At 39.1% G+C, this 21,897-nt stretch overlaps 1 protein-coding gene across 3 annotated transcripts in view; it reads right to left on the minus strand.

Moving 5' to 3' along the window:
* The window catches only part of USP49 (ubiquitin specific peptidase 49), an 80,689-nt gene that overhangs the window by 44,733 nt on the left and 14,059 nt on the right, over positions 1 to 21,897 (minus strand). For all 3 annotated transcript variants that reach the window (XM_057303870.1, XM_057303871.1, XM_057303872.1), the window contains exon 3: positions 11,025 to 11,098. The gene's annotated coding sequence lies outside the window, so the exon portion shown is untranslated. The remainder of the gene's footprint in view (positions 1 to 11,024; positions 11,099 to 21,897) is intronic.

The following is a 21,897-nucleotide window of genomic DNA, read 5'->3' on the forward strand; positions in this document are numbered from 1 at the left end:
TCGGGCTCCCTGCTCAACAAGGAGTCTGCTTCTCCCTCTGCCCCTCATCCAGCTCATGCTCTCACTCTCTCTCTTTCTCTCTCAACTAAATTAATAAAATCTTTAAAAAAAGTCATGACGGTGGCATACAAATGTCATAAGTTTGAGAAATGCTGTTCTATAGGACAGAAGCCTCTGTATTTTTTAAAAGATTTTATTTATTTGAGAGACAGAGTGAGCACGAATTGGGGGGAGGGGCAGAGAGAGAAGCAGACTCCCCACCGAGTGGCGAGCCGGACAAAGGTCTTGATCTCAGGACCGTGGGATCATGACCTGAACCAAAGACAGACGCTAAACTGACTGAGCCACCCAGGCGCCCCAGAAGCCACTGTATTTTAAAACTACTTCTTTTTTTTTTTTTTTAAAGGTTTTATTTATTTATTCGACAGAGATAGACAGCCAGCGAGAGAGGGAACACAAGCAGGGGGAGTGGGAGAGGAAGAAGCAGGCTCATAGAGGAGGAGCCTGATGTGGGGCTCGATCCCATAACGCCGGGATCACGCCCTGAGCCGAAGGCAGACGCTTAACCGCTGTGCCACCCAGGCGCCCCTAAAGCTACTTCTATATGGTTCTATTTGTGTAACAGTATTACTAATTTTAATTATGAATTAATATAAAATAAACTTCATATGAACCTGCTTGCACTCTGCTTTCTGTTAACTGACCCTAGAGTTGTTTCCTTGTGGCTATTATAGTATACAGAATACTGGGAAAGAACAAGGAAGGTCACACAGGGACCTATAAACACAGCCTCCCTCAGGAAGATGGGTCTGAAGGACTTGGAAAGGACAGAAGTAGAAGGGAGTGTTCCATACAGATTAGGCAGCACATGAAAATTTCATGGATTCAGAAGTTATCTTCTTTTAGAAGTCTTTTTTTTTTTTAAGATTTTATTTATTTATTGGACAGAAAGAGATACAGCGAGAGAGGGAACACCAGCAGGGGGAGTGGGAGAGGGAGAAGCAGGCCTCCCACTGAGCAGGGACCCCAATGCGGGGCTCAATCCCAGGACCCTGGGATCATGACCTGAGCCAAAGGCAGATGCTTAACGACTGAGCCACCCAGGCACCCCAGAAGTCTGTCTCACTTAGCCTAAAGCTTAAGGAAACCTTCCCTGGACTCCCCGTACCTTCTTCATACCCAATATTATGGCATGCTAACTGTGATCCCTGATTTCCTTTGTCCACCTTATTAGATTTTGAAGTCCTTGAGACCTGGCACAATGACCATGTCATTGTCCTCTTTGTCATCCAGGCATCACATGGAGACTTATGCAGATCACTAGTAAATGAGGATTTAATGGATGGATGCATCTCCTAAAACCATGCTTAGTACAGACACAAAATCATAATGACTTCTCTCTCAGTAGAAGCAGCCGCAATACTACTGAACTAGGTTAATGTCAACTAGGAATTTAGCAGAGTTGTTAAAGACTGCAAAGAAGAACAAAATGCAAATGGGATGTGCGTGTGTCTGTGTATATAGGATGTGGTAATGTGTCGGGGGCAGTGCAGTATCCTAAGGGCTCCGTCCGTATCTAGTCTAGCCCTGCTTCCCCATTACTCAGACATTCTCCTGGCAGCTGAGCAGTCAAGTCTGTCCCCAACTGGAGAACTACCAAAACCAAAGGAAAATCCATTCTATGGAGAGCGATTTTTTCCCTTCATAATGGGTGTAATCAATATTACCTCTTCCCCAGTGTTGTAATAAAAAAGAGATTTGCATGATAACAGGTATCTAAGCTTATCTGCTCCAGCTGCTTTATTCTCTTAAATGAAGTCAAAATATTCATGTTATGAGATCACTGTGTTCCCTATCTTCTTCCTCCTTTCTGCCACCCATATCCAGTCGATCCCCAAGTCTTACTGATTCTTCCATCTGAATCTTGACTCTATTTCTGTCCATCACAATTTCACAATAAGGCTATCTCTCTGGCCCAGCTCCCATTATTCTCCGGCTCACGTATTCCTCTTTAGCCACTGGCCTCCTCACTCTTCCTCTGACACACCAGGTAACCTCTGATCCCAAGACCCATGCAATTCTGTTTCTGCTGCTTCAAATGCTCTTCCCGCAGATATCCGCATGGCTTGCTTCCTCACTTCATTCAGATATGTGCTCACGTGTTACCTTCTCAGTGAAGCCGTCAACTGGTCACTCTACACAAAAAATCATTCCCCACACAACACCAACACTCACTAAGAATTTCTTCCTCAGAAACAGAACCCGAATCTAATTTGTCTCTGGATTTTACTACTAATTTACAGACAACATAGTAAACAATCTAATAATGGTTAACTGACACTGGATATAGTCACCAATATTCAGGCTGAAGGAAATTCTAGAGGACAAATTATTCAAATAGGACAAAGAGGTTTCAAAAGAAAAAGAGTGGAGGGAGTCAAAAAGAGAAATACTATCAGCTAATTGCAATGTTTGAACTTTATCTGGATCCTGATTCAAATGAGCAAACTATTTTAAAAAATGAAATAACGGGAGATTTGCACATTGACTAACATATTTGGTGATACTAAGGAATTACTGTCAATATTTACATGCGTGATAATTATTGTGGTTATGTTTATAAAAAATAATTCTTACCTTTTAGAGGCACATAATAAACTATTTATAGATGAGATAATGTAATGTCTAGGATTTGTTTCAAAAGAATCCAGGAGTAGGGTAAGGGAGAGGGAAGGGGTATAGATAAGTTTGAAATTTTCTTTCTTTCTTTTCTTTTTTCTTTTAAGATTTTATTTATTTATTTGACAGAGAGAGACAGCCAGCAAGAGAGGGAACACAAGCAGGGGGAGTGGGAGATGAAGAAGCAGGCTCCTAGCGGAGGAGCCCAATGTAGGGCTCGATCCCAGGACCCCAGGATTACACCATTACCCAAAGGCAGACGCTTAATGACCAAGCCACCCAAGCGCCCCAAAGCTTGAAATTTTCTATAATAATTTTTTTAATTATGGAAAACAAAGCTCATTATAAGTTTTGTTGTTGTTTGTTGGTTTTAAGTAGGCTCTATGCCCAGCACAGAGCCCAACACAAGGCCCGAACCCACAATCTTGAGATCATGACCTGAGCTGAGATCAAGTCAGACCCCCAACCGACTGAGCCACCCAGGCGCCCCAGGGTTCATTATAAGTTTAGCAAAGGAGGGCTACCAGTCAGTAGAGCATGTGACTCTTGATCTTGGGGTGGTGAGTTTGAGCCCCATGTTGGGGGTAGTTTACTTAAAAAAAAAAAAAGTTTAGCAAAGGACAACAGGAGTCCTGTTTTCTCATATTAATTTTATATGCTTAAAAAATAAAACTAATAGTGTACAGAATATAAAACTATAAGAGTAAAGCTCTCCTTCTGCTTTCTATCCCTGTTGCCTCTCTAGAGGTAACTGCTGTTAACTGAGCATCCTTCTGGAGTACATTTCCAAAAATATTTTATGCATTTAGAAACATAATTTTTAACATAAATCAAACTTTAGCAGACACATTATTCTATATCTTTTTTTTTCTTTAACTTAACACACCTTGGATATTTTCCCATACATCTGGCTTTTTAAAGACTATATACCATATTTTATGGTATGAATTGCATAACCTATTTAACTAACTCCTCTGCGAGTGAAGAATTAATGCTATTTTCAAACAATGCACCATGGGTATTCTTTGGCATATATCATGACACACTTACGCAAGTCTATGAGATAATTTGCAGAAGATGAAGTGCTGCGTCAAGGGATATATGCACTTAAATTTTGGATGGATATCATCAAGCTGCCCTCCGAGAAGGTTGCACTGATGTACACGCTCTCCCTCACCTCCCATCGGTAGTATTTGAGAATGCATGTTTCCCCAGTACTAGGGATTGACACATCTTTAAATAATATTCAACCTCACATTTGAAAAATTATATACATGACATATATATTTTGTTTGTGTACCTTTAATTATGGTGACTATTGATCTTTTTTTCTCTTTATCTGAACTGTCCATTCATGTCTTTTACATTGGGTTCCTGGTCTTTTAGAATTGATTTGTATAAACACTTTGTATGCTAATGAAATCAGAGTACTTGCTTCCAAAAAGGAAAAAAAAATGGACCTCAAATTAAGATTTAAAAATAGGGCACCTGGGTGGCTCAGTTGGTTACGCAACTGTCTTGGGCTCAGGTCATGATCCTGGAGTCCCAGGATCAAGTCCCACACTGGGCTCCCTACTCCCTACTGAGTGGGGAGTCTGCTTGTCCTTCTGACCCTCTCCTTCTCATGCTCTCTGTCTCTCTCAAATAAATAAATAAAATCTAAAAATAAATAAATAAATAAATAAATAAATAAATAATTTTAAAAAATACTAAAGATTAGCTTAAAAATATGGGTATATACTATTATCTACCAAGAACTCCTGTGACTGAAGTCAACTTTCTGTAATAGTGTACGATATGATTATAGGACATTCAGATGAATGCCAAAAAACAAAGATAGGAATACAGAAGACATGTTAAATGTTCATATTTCCAAAAAACCATGACATTCACATGTTGTTCAAATTTACTAATTTCCCCTTGCACTTCTTCCTACCTTACCCTCAGTCCTCGATATGGCACTCCTATTCACCTGACTTGAAAACTTGACATTCCCTTTAACTCCTTATTCATGTCACAGTCAAGATGGTTATCAAAGCCTACTAGTTAGTATTCAGAAATTAGAGTACCAGACTCAGGGCTAAGTTCTTTACTACAGTAGCTCATTGAAGAGAATGGATTCAAACGCACCTCCCCACACACACTTCTTTTTTTTTTTTTTTTTTAAAGATTTTATTTATTTATTCGACAGAGATAGAGACAGCCAGCGAGAGAGGGAACACAAGCAGGGGGAGTGGGAGAGGAAGAAGCAGGCTCATAGCAGAGGAGCCTGATGTGGGGCTCGATCCCATAACGCCGGGATCACGCCCTGAGCCGAAGGCAGACGCTTAACCGCTGTGCCACCCAGGCGCCCCCCCACACACACTTCTTAAACCTAATTACCTTCCTCATTGCTACTGCTCTCTCCCCCAAATCTAAGCCCTTAACACTGCAGGCCATTCATTACTGCTTTAGTGCCAGTTGATCTTGATGCCTCGTTATCTTTTTAGATCTACTATGTATCTTAAATATTATCACTAAATTAAATAAAAACAGCACTTTCATCCTATGCTGTGTTCCCCTGCTTAAAACTACACAATGGTTGAGGTGCCTGGTTGGTCAGTCAGTAGAGCATGAGACTCTTGATCTTGGGGTCATGAGTTCAAGCCCCACATTGGGCGCAGAGCTTACATTAAAAAAAAACAACCCACAATGATCTATCTAATATCCAACAGATAGCTGATAAACAGAAAGCATATTTATTTTAAAAGCCTACCTTAAACTCAACATTACTTTTAACTGGGCCTGTGACTTTGAATTTGTTTCCATATTCATTAAAATGAGGTATGATATCTGTATGCCTTAGAGTGGATGAGATGATTGAATGAAATGCTTTATGTGACAGTGCCTACCATAGAGAAGTTGCTCAAAAAATAATAGGTGAGTAGCACTAATGTGAATGAATATTCTAACCTCAATAGAATTTGAAGGGATTTTTGAGTCAGAGAAAAGACAAGTGTGAAACACAATTCCTGATATGTTGCATGCACTCAGTAATACATGTTAAAACCTGGGCTTCCAGTAAAACATGGCAGAATGTATACACATTTATCTCCTTTCCTCTCAAAATCCCAGTAAAATCACAGCAAAGGGTAATAAAGGGCATAAATCCATAAGGACAGAAAGAGTGGGAGATGACAGAATAGTACATAAGAGATCAAAATTTTGCACTCTGGAAAACAAACAGAAGAATGGGAAGTGCAACAGACAAAAGCATGCTAAAATTTAAATGTCACTCACACCAGGGTGAAATAAGCAAGCAAGCTAGTTAGAACTTCAGAACCTGGAAAGGCCCAGAAATTAGAGGCTCCACATACCTCTGAAGGTAGAGGTAACGTGTGGGATTTAAGGGATTAAAAAAAAAAAAGGTTCATTGGACCCCTCAGTTTCCCCCATCTCCGCCCCGAGTAGCAGACTATGTCTTACCCACTGGCAGAAGAGAGGGATTTTATTTGAACCCTAGATGTTCTGGTCTTTGGAACGCCAGGCACAGCTGGGGAATGGATACCTGGCAGGTAGCGATGCTGAACAGACAACAGCCATTTGGTGCATTCTGATTAAAAAGCTCCTTTAAGGGGCACCTGCATGGCTCAGTAAGCATCTGCCTTTGGCTCAGGTCATGATCCCAGCATTCTGGGATCGAGCCCCGCATTGGGCTCCCTGCTTCTCCCTCTCCCACTCCCCCTGCTTGTGTTCCCTCTCTTGCTGCCTCTCTCTGTCACATAAATAAATAAGATCTTTAAAAAAAAAAAAAAAGCTCCTTTAACACCTACAATAAAGGGAAGGTCACAATGCCACCCAATTAAAAAAAAAAAAGAGTTTCTATTAAAGTGTATCTTAAAAATTAAAATTATCTTTAGAGATAATTTTTGGTCACTCACAATTTGAATGTCAGTTTCTTTTTCCATTACTATTCTAATGATATTCCCATTCGTCTGCATGTGGAAACAACTGGAGTTAGTGATATGATAGACGTCCAGCCGGTGAGCAGGAGTCTGATGGCCACATTAGTTAACCTTCAAGTCATATTAAGTGACTCAATCTAATGAGCCAAGTAATCTCTTTCTGTATAAAAGTCTATTAAACAAATTACAGGGTCTTAGGAGCAACTCACCAGGCAAGGAAAATCTTGTCCATGTACGAACATTTTTCTTCAAATAATGAAAAACAATTAGAATAAATTTAACATGAGTTGGTATTTAATTTTTTTAAGTTAAATTTCTTTTTTTTTTTTTTAAAGATTTTATTTATTCATTCGACAGACATAGAGACAGCCAGCGAGAGAGGGAACACAAGCAGAGGGAGTGGGAGAGGAAGAAGCAGGCTCATAGCAGAGGAGCCTGATGTGGGGCTCGATCCCAGAACGCCAGGATCACGCCCTGAGCCAAAGGCAGACGCTTAACCGCTGTGCCACCCAGGCGCCCCTAAGTTAAATTTCTTGACAAAAGGGGCACTAACTTGAAAACAAGATTCAAATAGCCACAATAAGGGTGATTAGATAGGCCACCTTTATTGTTCCATGTACCATTTGAAAAATCCCAAGCCATTTGGTACTTTAAAATAAAAATTATAATAAAAAAGATCACAAAATGTCAAGCAGTTTCCACTCTATCCTTAGCAGCCAGCCACTGAGAACTACCAGTCACTGCTCAAGACACAGAGGCTTGAGCACCACAATGGCCATCACCAACTCTGAGAGTCCTCCTTGAAGGAGGAGCTGTGACTACAGCAAAGAACTCCGAAGCTGGAATGGAACCTCCATGAGGACAGACATGTTTGTTTTTATTTTGTTCACTGACTTATTTCCAGTCCCTAGAACATGGCTGGAACATTTGGATGCTCAATTAATACAGTCAAATAAAAGGCTGTCCTGAAAGGTCCTTTAGGTCCTCCCAAAGTTGGGAGCAACAAATACAAAGAACACTCCAAATATGGCACATTACCAGTGGGGTCACTGGCAAGCTTGGATGGTGTTCCTACTAAAGTCAAGCCCTCCTTTCTCTAGATTTCCACAGCTCCTTATAATCTGGAATAGACCCTCCAGCACAATTATGAAAAAGGAGCAAAAGTTTCACTTCTCTAGATCAGGAGACATAGCCTCAGTCTATCAGGATGTCCCTAGAATGTACAGGGAGATGTTGCATGGTGGGCACTGCCTACCACTCGTAATCTGCTCAATCACTAGACAGGAGCACCATGACTTTCTGGCCTAGACTGGGGTCACTGTTACATTCTAACATAGAAACAAACCTTAGTGCTTCTCACTGCAAATCTGGAGAAGAGTGGCCTTCTTTTACATTTCTGCAAATCTCTTCAATGTCTGGATTAAGGAACACAGCCAGATTCTCCTATCTGTTTCTGTATTCACTTGGTTACACACCATGTAGCCTTTGGAAAACTCCACTACATACCTGTGAGCAAATAATGTTCTAGTATTGTTATGAACATAGTTTTGACTCCTGAAAGAGTCTCAGGGGTCCCCAAACCACTCACTAAGACACTGTTGTAAAAGAGATGCATGCTAAAAGCCATAGTTTTGACCAACACCTAGAAGGGATTCTCAAACAGGAAATGGGAGTTAAAAAAGATGGAGAGGAGAGAGGAAAACATCGCTGACCACGTGTGGCCACACTTTAAAGAAAGCCAAAACATTTTATCAGTGTTGTTGTTATGTTAAATGTTGCTTACCCTTTCTACTTTACCATATTTCAATGGGAAATGAATTGCTATGTGAAGAAAAAAAAGCCAATGACACAGCCCCGAACAAAAACCACGTACTATAACTCCTTCCGGTTCCTAGACAAGTGTCGATTGTTAATGTACATTGACTTTTTAGACCATTACTTCTAAGTGACATTCTAATTATAAGACCCATAAGTCACCTTTCTCCTGCCTTTCCTTTCCTTGCATAACTTTCTGCTGTCATTCAAATATTATTTAACAGGACAAAAGAACAATTTCCAATCACTAATCAGTTCCGAACTGTTGGCACAGTTCAATCTTTCTGAGAGCCCATTTCTACAAATAGCAGCTAAATGGCAATCTACAAATCAACTCATTGTAGTCCCTTTTAAACACATATATATCGGTCCTTAGCTAGGTGTAAGTGATTTTCTACCTACTGCAAATGATTCGTAAAGAAGCAAAACAACTGTATTCATTTAAGGATGGTCCAAGACAAATAATTATTTATGGATAATCATCTCACATCATCATTTTTCCCATGCTTAAGAAGATACATGATTTCAAATTTTCCTTCCCACAGGCAAGCAAAATCAGATTAGTTATGGTGACTTTTTCAGGAAATATTTGGCTTTATTGTCTTATTTATTTATTTAATAATATTTTTTTATAATATTATGTTAGTCATCATACAGTACTTCCCTAGTTTTTGATGTAAAGTTCCATGATTCATTACTTGCGCATAACACCCAGTGCACCATGCATACGTGCCCTCCTTAATACCCATCACCAGCCTATCCCATTCCCCCACCCTCCTCCCCTCTGAAGCCCTCAGTTTGTTTCCCAGAGTCCATAATTGTCTTATTTAAATTTACACCCACCTTAAATAACCTTATACGAGTTTATTAACTGGGCCAGCAGTTACGGGCTCTGGAACAGAGAGGACCTAGGTTTGAATCCCAAAGCTGCCACTTGAAATGTGACTTTGGGCAAGTTACTTCATCTGTGCCTCAACTTCCAGAACTTTTAAAATAAAGATAGTAACAGTATCTGCCTCATAAGTCGATGCTGGGATTGAATGAGATAATGATAAGTGGCTAAAGCACTTAAAACAGTGCCTGACACATAAGAAGTATTCAGTAAATGTTAACTTGTTTTTATATATTAGTCTTCTCAAATAGTCACAGCAGAGAGAATGGTCCATAATAATCTAATAAGGCCCCAGGACAATAAGGAGGAAAATATTGAGAAGAGATGACTATCTTAGTGGCCTTCCTTCCTAAAAATAGGCAATTGCACAACATGAAAAAGTGCTGACAAGCCATGGAAAAGATATCAAAGACATTTTCATAATTACTACAATTCTGTGAAACAAGAAAAAAGAAACCGAAAGAGACTGGTCTTTCAAAATAGACTGAAGGAATCCTAACAGAAAAATCTGACATATCTATCTAGAAACAAGAGAATCATGCATCCTTCTTTAACACAGATACTTCTATGGGCAAGATAAAACTATCACAGCCAGAAGATAACTTTTATTCATGCAGATCTGTAAGCATCATACATACACCACGAGATACACAGTAAGAGCTGAAGATGTAGGACTCTGTTCCCACACAAAGCCTAGCAGCATACTCTGAGAGAATCGAAGCTTGAAGCCAAAAAGAACCCTTTCGTGAAAACTTTAAAAATCCTTGCCACCAGGATTAACCTTATCCAAGATGGCTTAACTCCGGCAGTATATCCAAAAAAGATTCGTCTGTGCAGGGCTGGCACATAAAGATGCTAACTGGAGTACATATGACAATTATAGCTAACATTTATTGAACACTTAGTATGTTTCAGGCATTATTCCAAGTTTTTTAGATGTATTATCCAATTAATCCTCAACATCACGATGAGACAGGAATTTTACTGTCCCCAGTCATACCCAAGGAATTAAGTTCATTAAGAAATTAAGTTGCCCAAATGTCAAGTTAATGATGCCTAGTCAAAAACAGTCTGGCTTCTAAACCCAAGTTTTTAATCATTAGGCAAAGAAGAAGGTTGCACAAATACGTATCATACACTTATAGTGTGAGAGGGGGCTAAGTTTTAGGGAGAGGGTTTTGGTTATCTATAATGGTTGAATTATTGACAATAAGAATGTATGGACGTATAGGATTAAAACATTTTATTCCTCATAAATTTAGTCACACGTTTTATCGGGCTTTCTGGAATTCCATGGACACAACCTCTACTTGCCTAAATGAACAAGATCCCCACAGTAAACCTAAACTCTCAGCAGCTAGCAGTATTTGGAAAATGAGAATCCAATCACCAATAAGCTTCAAGACCTACCCTAAACTTATTTTTTAGTATGGTTGCTAGTCTCCAGATCCTAACTTTATCTTCAAATATAGCTGTGTCCCCTCTTAGCTTAAGTTAACTCACAGGACTGAGAAATTCACAACGGTTAAGAAGGAAGCAGGTGGTGAAAGTTCAGAATGGGGATAAGACAAATACAGTGACTGATCATTCACCCTAATGGTATACCAATTTTGGCCACTTACTACAGATTGGCCATATATAACACTATTATGAATAATTTTCATTAATCTTTTTATTATAGTTTTATTTCTTACCCATTAAACAAGTTTTTTCCATCTTCTTCCATATCATTCCACAGCCATTGATTAGGTTTCCTCTTCTCTATTACCTACGGGGGAAACAACTGATAAGGTTGGGCTAATATACAGCAAAAGAAAAGCAATTTTATGAATTTTATTTATAAATTCAAAGAGGATCAATACCTAGGATATGTAGCTACGTGGAGTTTAGGCTTAAAAGCCCTATGAAACAGCTATTAACTTCAGGAGTAATGACTTCAATAATTACAAAGTGATCTTGAAAATTGGGAAATTATAAGTCAGCTTAATTCTGAAAACTATTAATAAGACTCCGTGTGTCCAAATATTTGCCATCTAGGTTCCACTTACATCATTTAAACTACTGCAATATACTTTGGAATGGGGAGGGGTGGAATCACAGATACATAAAACAAATCACTACGGCAGGAACAAACTAAAAACGTTGATGACATCCTTTAAATGGTCCTTAAAAATAAAGTACCTAACAAGCACATTTCAAGCTTACCTCCTAGAGAAACTTGCTGAATTCCGACATTTTCTGGTGTCATGCAAGGCAAGAGTACAGGATACAGAGTAGCAAAGACCCGTTATCATGGTGGCCACTAACTAGTACAAGACCTTAAGCAAATTCCTTAATTTGTCTGAGCCTGTTTCCTTAATATACTTCAGGGCACGGGTGTAAGGACTAACTGAGAGTGTAGGTAAATGCTAGGTCACTGCTTGATCAACGAAGGTTTAGCTCCCTTCCTTCCCTTCTTTTTATCTTTCTACCTTTAGAGCAATTTTCAGGGCTTGAGAGGAGAAAGTCCATTCTTGAAAACCTTCCTCACCTTATTCTGTCAAATAACAATGATGATGATAGCTGCTGATGGCATTTATACAGTTTAAATGTGTGCCAGACACTCGTCTAGGCACTCTCACACGTATTAACTCATTCACTTCTCACAACGATGAGTTAGGTATTATCTTTATTCCCATTTCACAGACATTGAAACAGAGGCACAAATAAGTTCCATACTTACTAAGTGGCAGAGCTAGGATTCAAAATCAGGTTTTTGCTCTGAAGAAACACTAGAATCAAAGACTAACATCAAAGTGACAGCAGTGGTGCCCTCCTCGAAGAGCTCTCTAATCTTAATGTAGTCAGAAAGGGGATGCTCAGACGGCTCACCAAGTAGAGTAGACTCATATTTTAGGTAATTCAGGTTATCTAAATTAGGTATCTCATTAGGTAATTAAGGTATCTAAATATATACATATTATTTTATATATATCTCAAATAAATGTAACTGAATATTAAATATAACTAGGATTCAACATACATTAACCATAATTTATGTATTTTAAAATATAGTTTATGTGTTATATATCTCAAAATATTTTAAGTATATATTTTATAATATTATTTTTTAAAGTTTAAAAAGTTGATCACAAGACTATGAATACATTTAAATTAGAAAAAAATCTAACCAAGATTATACCTTTCTTGGCAAGGTCAGTTATGTGGTACATCGCAAAATACAAACATTTATTATCCTATGTTATACCTTGTCTATAACTGTCTTCCCCTGTAAACTCCTGGAGAACAACAGTACCTTGTCTTATTTATTGTGAACATCGGTGATGTCTAAAACTATGCCTAGTCTCTACTAGGTGCTCAGTAAATATTGATGAAAGAATAGGCTGGATACTAAACAATGTTCAAATCTGGCATTTCTATCCATATTCTAAGGCGCTAACACTCTAGCCTTACTTCCTACCACCCATTCAGTCTATAATTTTACTACCAGCAGGGCCTTGCTGGATTTAAGTATTTTCCTTGACCCACTCACATATTTGGCCTATTACAATCTATAAACTCATGTAGTAAAATGTCTTATGACAAAATGTCTCAAGTATACAATTAATCAGAAGAGTCATGCATGAATGCATGCACGCAACATATTGTTATGGTACTTCATGGTTTTCAAAGTGCTTCTACACCTATGTCTCGGGTGCCTTAAGACAGCCCTGAGAGCGGACAAGGAAGGTGTGATAAGCCGGGAAGCTACAACTAATGCTGTCTGTTTTGAAGTGGAAACATATTTTCACTGTCACTGCTGAAGAACCAATGGCTCAGAAACCAATGCTTTCTCTGTAGTTGGGTAGAAAGTCTAAAAAAATGACATATTTTAAAGTCAACGTCATAAGTAATTTTTGAAATTATGAATGATCAGTCATCTCTCTTTTTTTTTTTTAAGATTTAGTTATTTGAGAGAGTTAGCAAGTAAGAGAGAGAGCACAAACAGAGGGAGGGTAGAGGGGGAGAGAGAAGCAGACTCCCCACTGAGCAGGGAGTCCCCAGCGTGGGGCTCAATCCCAGAACCCTGGGATCACGACCTGAGCCTAAGGCAGATGCTTAACCAACTAAGCAACCCAGGCGCCCCTGATCAGTCATATCTAATCAAAGTAAAAATAAGCCAGAAGGCTTGGAAGATACAAAGGCAGAGTAAACTCATACAATAAGGAAAAATTTTAGATGCATCCACCACTAAATAAAGAAATCTCATGTAAAATTTTAAGACCACAATTAAATGTCTCTTGGATGCTAAATTAGGAAGTCTGGCACAGACTGGCAGGAAGAGAGAAAGCTAGGCTGGATATCAGCAAACCTGGGTTTCAGTCCACACTCTGCCACTCAAGAGTTTTGTGATCTCCAGGCCCACTCAAATTTGGAAATTCCACAATTTGTACATACCACCCAGAGAAAATAATAATGTAAAAAGAAACATATAACACTTTACATTTCAGAGCACAATATGGATAGCATGAATAAAAAGGTTCAAGGTCTGCTGAACCTTGAACTGTTCTAAGTTCAAAGATTCTAAGTTATTAGTTGCCATTAATTAATGGCTCTGCCTAATGGTTTAAGTTCAAATTTAGGATCTCTGCACAGAAACTTCAAAACGGACAGATTTATGGTTTTCTGTGAAACACAAAGGGTGCTAGGATTGCACTTATGTACTCTGACCGTGGCTCTGGATAATTTAGGTGATAAAATCTAAGTTCACTTGCCAAATGAACTGATTTCTTAGAAGCTGTTTATTAAAATGCTTTTTCACCATTAAATAGAAATGTGGTCCATGGGTTTATGAAGCTGTGTTATACACTATACATGGAATGTCAACCTAGACTATGAGCTTCCTGAGAACAGATTGCTTCTCATTCATTCTTGTGTCTTATTGACTTAATATATATTGTTGGTTGAATGAATTATTGGTACGGGACCTCTTCTTTTAAACTGACCTTTATCTCAAATTTTACTTCTTGGGCAATATGCTTTCTAATATTTACAAAGTATTTTCAATTAAAAACTTCACGTGGCAGGGGCACCTGGGTGGCTCAGATGGTTAGCATCTGACTCTTGATTTTGGCTCAGGTCATGATCTCAGGGTTGTGAGATCAAGCCCTGCACTGCCCTCCACGCTCAGTGCAGAGTCTGCTTAAGATTCTCTCCCTTTCGGGGCGCCTGGGTGGCGCAGTCGTTAAAGCGTCTGCCTTCGGCTCAGGGCGTGATCCTGGCGATCCGGGATCGAGTCCCACATCGGGCTCTTCCGCTGTGAGCCTGCTTCTTCCTCTCCCACTCCCCCTGCTGTGTTCCCTCTCTCGCTGGCTGTCTCTCTGTCACATAAATAAATAAAATCTTAAAAAAAAAAAAAAAAAAAAAAGATTCTCTCCCTTTTGCTCTGCCCCTTCTGCCCTCCCCTGCTCAGGCACTCTCTCAAATAAATAATCTTAAAAAAAAAAAAAGCAAACCCCACAAAACCCAAAAACGTCACATGGCATTTATCACTGTAAACTGTAATTTTTTTCATCTCTCCACATGTATGTGTTTGTTTTAGAACAAAACACCTCACATTGTTTTAGCCTTCCAAAATAAAAACAAACTGGGACCAATACAATGATGTCTAAGAGATCCAGAGTCTCAGACTAAAAGATGGTCAAGCCCCACATTAGAAATGTTCTTCCCTAAATGCCTGTGTGGCTCAGTTAGCTAAGTGCTGGACTCTTGGTTTTGGCTCAGGTCATGATCTCAGGGTCCTGGGATCGAGCCCGGAGTCTAGGGCTCTGCACTCAGCATGGAATCTGCTTGGGATTCCTTCCCTCTTCCACTTCCTTCCCCCGGCTCATGCTCACATCCCTAGGTGCGCGCTCTCTCTCTCAAATAAATAAATAAATAAATATAAATACAACTTTAAAAAAAGTTTTAGAAATCCACCTGCTCCGATTGACTTCCATATCTAGTAATAAGATACTAAATGGGTCTGTTTATTTATAAGGGACATAAGAACACGGAAGAGTGCAAGACCCTTAGATTTAGAATCCTAAGGCTTGGGTTTAAGCCTCAGGTTATCCACTTATTAGCAGTGTAACCTTTGGGCAACTCACTAATGTCTTGGAACCTCTACCTTCTCACTTGTAAATGGATATAACATGAGCTCTACTCCTTTCGAGGGTGCCGCATAGATCAAATGAGAAAGTGTGTGTGCAAGTGCACTGTAGACGGACGAGAGCTACACGTGGGTTAGCTCTTCTTTCCTTATGACCCAAAATAGCAAAGACTTCAGATCCTGATTCTGGTGAGAAGAAACACTGATAATGTGAACATTCCAAGGGCTTGGGGGAGCATGCTAGGATAAAAGAACCTGATCTTTCCTGTGGAGCTAAAGAATCCTAAAATGTGTTTGGTATCTGCATCTTTATTTTAGTTAAATAACATCCTGGTCTTAACTAACAGCTTATAGGAATTAAAGGGCATAAGATCTTTCTTCTCACCAAAAAATAAAATGACTTAAAAGCAAGAGCAGATATACTTGCGTTCTCCCCAATCATCACAGATGATATGCAAACAAAAGCAATACCAAATCCCATTTAGTTTGTAGAGTCGCAGTGGCAGCCACAGAAATGGCCTTCCGTCTAGCATACACCAGAATTGTACTCCATTACTGTGCTTAAATCTAATCCCACTTTTCCACTCCCCACATACAATAAATAGTATTAATTGGTAGAGTTCAGTCTGCCAGCATTCATTCAAACCATTTTAAAAACATTAGCTGTCATTACCAAGCACGTTTTATAAATACTATACAATTTTGTCAGCACAGAGCAGCAATTTTAATGAGAAGAAAACATTTAATGAACATTTATTTTACTCCTACTAGATACCATGCTAAGTGAGGTTTTCACATATATTTGCTCTGTTAATTCTCACAATGAGGTAGGTACCAGTGGCACTCTATGGATGAAGAATGGATATTTGAATTGGTTGTTAAGTGACTAGTCCAGGATCACAAAGGAAAAAACAGCAGTACCTAGGCCCAAGATAATTGCTTTGAATTAGCAAGTCCAGTAACTCTACATCAGTGGCAAAGAACAGGAGGTTTAAGTAAAGTTTTGTGCCGTGGTAAAATTTAGTGGGCAGTTAGCGATATCCTGAGGCACTTTATATGCTTTGTTCAAGAGGGGACTGAGCTGTAAATCTGCACTCCTACAGAAACAGTTTCTGATTTTAAAATTTAAACATTAAGACTTATTATCACTGCGGGCTGGCTCTGTCAGTAGAATTTTGGGGTCATGAGTTGAAGCCCCACAATGGGCATAGAGATTACTGAAAGAAAGAAAGAAAGAAAGAAAGAAAGAAAGAAAGAAAGAAAGAAAGAAAGAAAGAAAGACTTATCACTGCAGCTAGTTGTTTTTAGAGAAAATACTGCAAAGGAAACAAATTCACTAGCGTCAATAACAGTTTTATAAAGAAGGTATCTCTTGGAGATCATATCTAAACAAGTGCCAAATATTACTGTGTCTTACAAACATGAAAATCTTTTAAGTAAGAATTTTGAATATTAGAAAAATGTTTCCTATAATCACAGCTCTTCTTTTAAAAATTAAAGCTAACTCTAACTTACATGTCACCATTCACTATACTATAAGCATAAAGTGATACTGTTGGTTTTCCCTGAAAATTCCCTTTAAAATGTTAATTTATAAAATACATATTAAAATACTAAAATTATTTTAATATTAAATTCTTCTACATTATATCCAAATTATTAAAAATTAATATTTAATATCAAAATGTTAAATATTAAAATAAATATTTTAAAGGGGCTCTAAAATGGACAATACTAAACATACAATAAGGTTTAGATAAATCGATGGACTATTTATCCATGCCAAGCAATGAGATGTTAGGAGCGTTTGGATAAGAACTGGATAAGAACCAAAACCCTGTGGAGCTTTCCAACAAAACAATTCTAGCAGAAACAATATAGAGCTCAATGGCTACCCTGTTATCTGGTTTAAGTATTCCAAGATACAAAATAAACCCAGATCTTAAAAATATAAAATTGTATCAAATTATAAAACAATACCCTAATTCGGTGTTGTGGTTAAGAGAGCAGGTTTAGGCATCAGGTTGGCTGGATTAGAATCTCAATGGGACCCAATTCGTAGCGGGGGCTCAGTTTCCTCATCTACCTCATACAGCTGCTGGGGAGTCAGGATGTGGAAAGTGCTCAAAAGAGTCAATGGCATAATAGCATCATCTATTATTTTTCTAGTATTACCTTGTGTAAAAAATTACACATGTATGTAAGAAGATTGAAGGCCTCTCGTTATTGAGCTGATCCATTTCCAAGTTTAGAATTTAAAACATAATAAAAAAAACAAAATCCTAACTTTCCTGATAACAGTCAGGATGGTGGTTAACCTGGCGTGGGGTGTAAGGAGCATCACACAGGGAACTTTTACACTGACAGGATGGTTATATTGGCTTTTGTTTCACTGGTCTTTAAAATGTGCATACGTTTTGGGGGACCTGGCTGCCTCAGTTGGTAGAGAGTGCGACTCTTGATCTCAAGGTTGTGAGTTTGAGCCCCACACTGAGTGTAGAGATTACTTAAAAATAAAATCTTCAGGGGCGCCTGGGTGGCACAGCGGTTAAGCGTCTGCCTTCGGCTCAGGGCGTGATCCCGGCATTATGGGATCGAGCCCCACATCAGGCTCCTCCACTAGGAGCCTGCTTCTTCCTCTCCCACCCCCCTGCTTGTGTTCCCTCTCTTGTTGGCTGTCTCTATCTCTGTCGAATAAATAAATAAAATCTTAAAAAAAAAAAGTCTGTTAAAAAAAAAATAAAATCAAAAAAATCTTAAAATAAAATGTACATGTTTTAAAATATATTTCACAACAAAAAAATTAGAAAAAATAAAAGTTAATTCATTTCCAAAGTATAATAAGAAACCACTGCTTAATCGGAGAAGAGGGGGAGAGGAAAAAAAGCAAAACATGAAACCAATGCTCCATCATTCTAAGTGTACTAGGTTACTTCAGATTATGTATGCAAAGTTTAGCTCAGTTATGGAGACACTTCCATTGGACTCCGTTCAATCCTAAGAGACATTTTTCTTTGTGGGTTAGTTCTTACAAAGGGTGTCACTGATTCACTGGGAGCACCTCTTTATGATCATGAAACCTGGAGGCTGTCAGGAATCTCAGAGGACTTCTCTTACAACATGTTCACTTTCCACATAAGGGAACATCAGACTCCTGAGCTTCCAAACAACAGGCTTTCCCCCACTCTGCTCCCAGCTGTTACTGCGAGCCACCAATGTGTCGCAAAGGAAGGGGTGGAGCCCTTTCTTTCAATTGCTTGGAAATAGTGACTAGGGAAAAAGTGAATTTATACCAACCATCAGGAATCTAAGACCTAATATGTACCCCAACAGACACTAGCACCTACAGAGGAACCCAGTACCTCAGTCAAAGAAGGCATTCCATAAATATGTAAGTAAATTTAGTCAATAAATATGTAAGTAAATTTAGTCAAAAGTACAATGTAGGGGTTCTGCCCCAAAGATTTTACATAGAAATGAAAATTACCAAAGAATTCTATGTCAACATATAATGAATCTGGCAGTGTGCTGTGGACAAATGTACCACGTATAGAATATAGGAGGGAATGGGGAAAGAAGACAAAAGATTTATGTCCCAGGGCTCAGTCAATGAAGAGTCTGCCTTTGGCCCAGGTCATGATCTTGGGGTCCTAGAATCGAGCCCCATGTCAAGCTCCTCAGCGGGAAGTCTGCTTGTCCCTCTCCCTCTGACTCTCACCCCCCTCATGCTCTCTCTCTCTTGCTCTGCTCTCTCTCTCAAATAAATAAATAAATAAATGAAATCTTAAAAAGATTAATGTCCCATGGGGTAAAATGGAGGAAGAAGCCTTAGACGAGAAGAATTGAGAACTGAGTTTTGGAAAGTTGGTAAAGACAGTGCTCTAGGATTGCTCCAAAGAAACCTGTTGATATTTTTGTAACACCTGCTTCCCTTTCCCACATTACTTTCACATTTTAACAGGCATCCTGATTTATTCTAAATTATTTCACCTGCTATAATTATATTCGAGAAAGCGTTTCCACCTTCCCCCTCAAAGAACTTCTGGAACCTATTGGGAATGGAATAGGAGGAAGAAAAAAGAGAAACTTTTTAAATGCTTACTATAAATTCTTTAAAACAGAAACATCTTTAGATGGTAAAATACACATTTTCTCAAGTTTGAAGTTCACCAAAATAAAACTGGACCCTAAAAATTAACAGAAAGAAAAACATTTTTAAAAAATCCCCCACACTCATGACTGCGAACTTATAGTATATGCAAAGTTAACAGGACATTTGGTTCATATAAGCAACAGAGAAAGGGCTTCTATTTCCAGTTACTTTAATGGGAGAAGACAGAATCATAGTGGTAAGGAAAAGACAACTGGAGAAGAGACTCAGTTCCAGTTCTAGATAGATAAGCAAACATAAATAGGCCACTTCTGCACTCTGGGTCTGTTTCCACGTCCATAAAAAGAACATTTAAGTTACTTAATGACCTACAGTTCTATTATTCTATCTGTAAAGTTCCTAAAGCCACTCAGATATCAATCTCTTTTAGCAAGCTACATGTTAGGCATTAATCCATGAGGACAGCAAAATGCAAAACGAATTTGTGTTATCCAAAATTCTGTACTGTGGCAAAATTTTGCAATTGCCACTAGCCATCCACCCACCTATTAAGTCTTGTACTGAAACAGGGCATTAGAGAAGTAAGTTTGGATTTTCAGTGAAACATGATGCACTGGACACCTGTATGTACCTCTCTGCTCTTTCCGTGAACTCCACTGAAACAGCAGCAAAAACAAGACCTGCAAGGACGAAGAACAGGAGAGGAAACAACTACAATAAAGTTTGTGGAAACTGGAAAGCAGATGGAGGAGTTATGTGATTCAGCAGAGCGTAACAGCATGCTAATGGGACCCCAGATCAAACTGACTTGTGCTGGGGGTACACCAGAGAAGCTCAGAATACCTCCGGAAGTGGGGAGAACAGGCAGGGATGAAAAAGGAGAACAGGGTGAAAGTTCTGCCCCAAGATTCCCAGCCTGACTCCAAGCAGCCACTGGTCAGAGGATGGGAAGCCTACTCTGGAAACTAGAGACACTCTGGACTCAAGGACAACTAGGGGCAGGCCTAGCAGTCTAAAAAGATGGGAATTATGGGAAAGTTGATATCCTGACAGGTAGATACCTCCAGCTCTTTCCCCACTCAGCTTCCCAAATGCTGCAACCAGGGGTGTAAGCTGATGATGGGAGCATTCTCTCTAGGGAAGAACTAGCCAACAGAAAAACACCTACAAATAGTGACTGCTAAAAATGAGCTCTTAACTACCTTAAAATGAGTAATACCACCAGTCAACTTTAGAAGCCCTCACTCCAGGAAATCCAGCTTTCAGTTTTTCAGTGGTTCATTATGGAACATGAGTAAGACATCCAAGGTTATACATTTAAGGAAATCCCCTAAATGAAAAACCAAAAGAAATGATCAAGTAAAGGTATTTTAAGGAAATAGATGGTGCAGGAGGCTGAAGAAAAATTACAATTAACATACTCAGAGAAGAGCTATTCTACCCATGAAACAAAAATAGACTATTTAAAAGCAACATTCAGAGGGGCACCGGCTGGCTCAGTTGGTGGAGTATGTGACTCTTGATCTCAGGGTTGTGAGTTCAAGCCCCACGTTGGGGGAAGAGAATATATAAAAATAAAATATTTTTTTAATTTTAATTTTTTAAAGATTTTATTTATTTGTCAGATTGTGAGAGAGCGAGAGGGAGGGAGTGAGGGAGGGAGAGAAGCAGCGGGAGCAGCAGGCAGAGGGAAAGGCAGACTCCCAGCTGATCAAGGAGCCTGTTGTGGGACTCGATCCCTGGGCCCTGGGATCATGAGCTGAGCCGAAGGCAGATGCTTAACCGACTAAGCCATCCAGGCATCCCTCCTTTTTTTTATTTTTAAAGATTTTTATTTATTTATTTGAGAGAGAGAGAGAAAGCGCATGCACAGAGGGGCAGAGGGGTAAAGAGAAGGACAAGCAGACTCCGCAATGAGCACAGAGCCCGATGCAGGGCTTCATCTCAGGACCCTGGGTTGAGTTGAAATCAAGAGCCAGATGCTCAACTCACTGCACCACTCAGGCACACCTAAAATCTTAAAAAAAAAAAAAAAAAAAAAAGCAACATTCGGAGAAAAAATTTGAAGATTAAAAATATGATAGCAGAAACATGAAACTAATTAGAAGAGTCTGAAGATGAAGTTCAAGACATCTTCCAGAAAATAAAGAGACAAAAAAGATGAGAAATAGAAAAGATAGGAAAAGTAAAGGACCCATCAGTCCATACATTCCAAACACAACGAGAGTTCAGGAGGGAAAGAACAGGAAAACAGGGCAAGTGAGAGATGGGGGAGGTTGGTTAGAACTTAAGAATTCAAGAAAATCTCCCAGAACTGAAAAATCTA

Source organism: Ursus arctos, unplaced genomic scaffold, assembly GCF_023065955.2.
Source record: "Ursus arctos isolate Adak ecotype North America unplaced genomic scaffold, UrsArc2.0 scaffold_29, whole genome shotgun sequence".
In the NCBI taxonomy this organism is placed as follows: domain Eukaryota; kingdom Metazoa; phylum Chordata; class Mammalia; order Carnivora; family Ursidae; genus Ursus; species Ursus arctos.